The 3831-nt window shown below is 40.3% G+C and overlaps 1 pseudogene; it reads right to left on the minus strand.

Moving 5' to 3' along the window:
- Positions 1 to 3463: 3463 nt before the first annotated feature.
- LOC133481445 (5S ribosomal RNA) lies at positions 3464 to 3572 on the minus strand (annotated as a pseudogene).
- Positions 3573 to 3831: the final 259 nt, after the last annotated feature.

The following is a 3831-nucleotide window of genomic DNA, read 5'->3' on the forward strand; positions in this document are numbered from 1 at the left end:
TGATAAGTCATAATGGAAGGCGGCATGGTGTCTGACTGGTTAGAGCGTCTGCCTCACAGTTCTGAGGACCAGGGTTCATTCCCCGGAGTTTGCATGTGTGGAGTTTGCATGTTCTCCCCGTGTCTGCGTGGGTTTTCTCTGGGCACTCCTGTTTTCCCACATCCCAAAAACATGCATGGTAGGTTTATTGAAAACTCTAATTTGCCCGTAGGTGTGAATGTGTGTTCGAATGGTTGTTTTTTTGTATGTGCCCTCCGATTGGCTGGCAACCAGTTCAGGGTGTACCCCGCCTCCTGGTCGATGATAACTGGGATAGGCTCCAAAAAAAATTTGCATCGACATGACCATATTACAGGGAACCTTTCATTGCTCAGTGACTCTCCGTACTTTGGTCTAATGTGATTATGTCTCCAAAGTATTTTCTGTCAAATGGCTGTCCGTTGTCGCACGAGAGGGGCTCCAACTACCGGAGACAAATTCCTTGTGTGTTTCTGAGATACTCGGCAAATAAAGATGATTCTGATTTTGATTCTGCTGATTCTGATTGAATTTACTCTACCTAATCGACTACTACTAATACTGCCATTCAATCCACTATAATGTATTCCTCGGAAGTGGTTCGGGTTCATAAAACATGGCTTTGGGGTCCACACAATAATGTGCAATAATTACGTATCATTTAAAAAGCCATACCATCGTATCGTTAGCCTCGAGCCAATTAAAAGCACTGATGTGATAAAATTGTGACGTATCACGTGATACTAATATATATATATATATATATATATATCCATCCATCCATCCATCCATTTTCTGAGCCGCTTCTCCTCACTAGGGTCGCGGGCGTGCTGGAGCCTATCCCAGCTGTCATCGGGCAGGAGGCGGGGTACACCCTGAACTGGTTGTCAGCCAATCGCAGGGCACATAGGAACAAACAACCATTCGCACTCACAGTCATGCCTACGGGCAATTTAGAGTCTCCAATTCATGCATGTTTTTGGGATGTGGGAGGAAACCGGAGTACCCGGAGAAAACCCACGCAGGCACGGGGAGAACATGCAAACTCCACACAGGTGGGGACGGGGATCGAACCCCTCACCTCAGAACTGTGAGGCTGACGCTCTAACCAGTCGGCCACCGTGCCGCTATATATATATATATAGATATATATATCTATATATATATAGATATATATATAACCACCGATAATATATATGTGTGTGTGTGTGTATAGATTTTTTTTTTTTACTGTTGGAAAAGGAGAAACGGGATGTTTAAAAAGGTACGTGAAGATTTTGTCTCCTAATAAAGAGATGGTAAGTCATAAGAGAGAGAATGACTGCATTATAATTTAGGTCAACCACCGATAAGAAAACGATTCCATGAGAATCTAAAGTGAAAAAGCTTTCAACACCTGGTATTCCCAGGCAGTCTCCCATCCAAGTACTAACCAGGCCCGCCCCTGCTTAGCATCCAAGATCAGATGAGATCGGGGCCACATGGTTACCTGAAAAGCAACATTTGATATTTAAAAAATATCATATTTTGTGTGGATGATGAGAACTCATTCACTACTAGCTGGAACCCCTCTCGTGCGACAACGGACAGCCATTTGACAGACTTTTGAGACATAAAGACATTGACAAAAAATAGTCACTGAGCAATAAAGGGTTGCTAGTTATATGGTAGTGCCGGTACATTTTTTTTTTGATAATTGTGCAAAAAGATGCGAGTAGTGCAATAATCTGGGACATTGTTTATTGTGCAAATGTTGCAGATTCTCTTCAATCAGTGCAATTGGAGCAGATGCTACTGGCATGAGTGGCCAGTATTGGCCAACAACAGATATGCAAATAGTGCAGCGTGGCGAGACTACTAGGTGAGTGCACGAGTAATATATAATTGGCTTCTTCCAGGTCCTTCCTCCATGTAAGCGCTATCGAACAATGCAAACTAAAACTAGCAGACATTCCAACACCTTCGTCCCGCTTGCCGTTAACTTCTTATTCATCAAACCTAAAACCATGTGATTTGCACTTTATTCAAATAAAGTGTGAATGCATTTGTCATCATTATTTGCCTTTTTTTTTTTTATTGTATGTTCATAATAGCCATAATTATTTCTATCTGATACCTTTCCCAAAAAATTTTGAAATTTCACCAGGACTGTCGTGTTTTTTTTTTCACAGTCACACTGGTTGAATTTTTGACAAAAAATTTACTGAATCGTTTTCCAAACACTCCAATATCATCCTTAAATTGAATCAGAAACCATGAATCATGATACTATATAATAAAAATTGCATACAAAAATAAGTCAGGCGATTAGCTCAATTGAAATGTTTGGGTTTGATATTTTGATGCTAAAAATAAAATCAGCGATAGTAAAATCACCTGAATATGTTGAGTTTTGAATGTGAATATGGTACTATTTTGATCGTAAATTATTATTTTTTTCTTTTAATCGACAATTCAAACTTCCACACCTAAATTTCCTCCAACACACACCTTGATCGACAATTCTACTTCCTTAGGCCCGGGACACACTCACAAGGATTTTTCCTTTTTTTATTTTATTTTTTTTAATGGTTGTTATCATGGTTGGTGGCACGGTGGTCGACTGGTTAGAGCGTCAGCCTCACAGTTCTGAGGACCAGGGTTCATTCCCCGGAGTTTGCATGTGTGGAGTTTGCATGTTCTCCCCGTGCCTGCGTGGGTTTTCTCTGGGCACTCCTGTTTTCCCACATCCCAAAAACATGCATGGTAGGTTTATTGAAAACTCTAATTTGCCCGTAGGTGTGAATGTGTGTGCGAATGGTTGTTTTTTTGTATGTGCCCTCCGATTGGCTGGCAACCAGTTCAGGGTGTACCCCGCCTACTGGTCGATGATAACTGGGATAGGCTCCAAAAAAAATTTGCATCGACATGACCATATTACCGGGAACCTTTCATTGCTCAGTGACTCTCCGTACTTTGGTCTAATGTGATTATGTCTCCAAAGTATTTTCTGTCAAATGGCTGTCCATTGTCGCACGAGAGGGGCTCCAACTACTGGAGACAAATTCCTTGTGTGTTTCTGAGATACTCGGCAAATAAAGATGATTCTGATTTTGATTCTGCTGATTCTGATTGAATTTACTCTACCTAATCGACTACTACTAATACTGCCATTCAATCCACTATAATGTATTCCTCGGAAGTGGTTCGGGTTCATAAAACATGGCTTTGGGGTCCACACAATAATGTGCAATAATTACGTATCATTTAAAAAGCCATACCTTCGTATCGTTAGCCTCGAGCCAATTAAAAGCACTGATGTGATAAAATTGTGACGTATCACGTGATACTAATATATATATATATATATATATATATATATATATATATATATATATATATATATATATATATATATATATAACCACCGATAAGAAAACGATTCCACGAGAGTCTAAAGTGAAAAAGCTTACAGCACCTGGGATTCCCAGGCAGTCTCCCATCCTAGTACTAACTAGGCCCACCCCTGCTTAGCTTCTGAGATCAGGCATTGTCAAGGTAGTATGGCCGTAAGCCACATGGTTACCTGAAAATGCAACATTTTATATTTAAAAAATATCATATTTCTCCGCTTAAACGAGCGGATCGCGTCATCTTTATTCTCCAATTGTTGGCTGATCTATTTTGGATTTTTTTGTGTGGATGATGCGAACTCATTCTCAACACTACAAATGTGTGATCAGATCATAGATTTTGAAAAGTAAACACACTAGAGAATTTGCACGCTGCCAAAACTCAGACAAGAGCATGCAAAATCCTCTTGGACCCTCCACA

The sequence above is a fragment of the Phyllopteryx taeniolatus genome, chromosome 7 (genome assembly GCF_024500385.1).
Source record: "Phyllopteryx taeniolatus isolate TA_2022b chromosome 7, UOR_Ptae_1.2, whole genome shotgun sequence".
Taxonomy (NCBI): domain Eukaryota; kingdom Metazoa; phylum Chordata; class Actinopteri; order Syngnathiformes; family Syngnathidae; genus Phyllopteryx; species Phyllopteryx taeniolatus.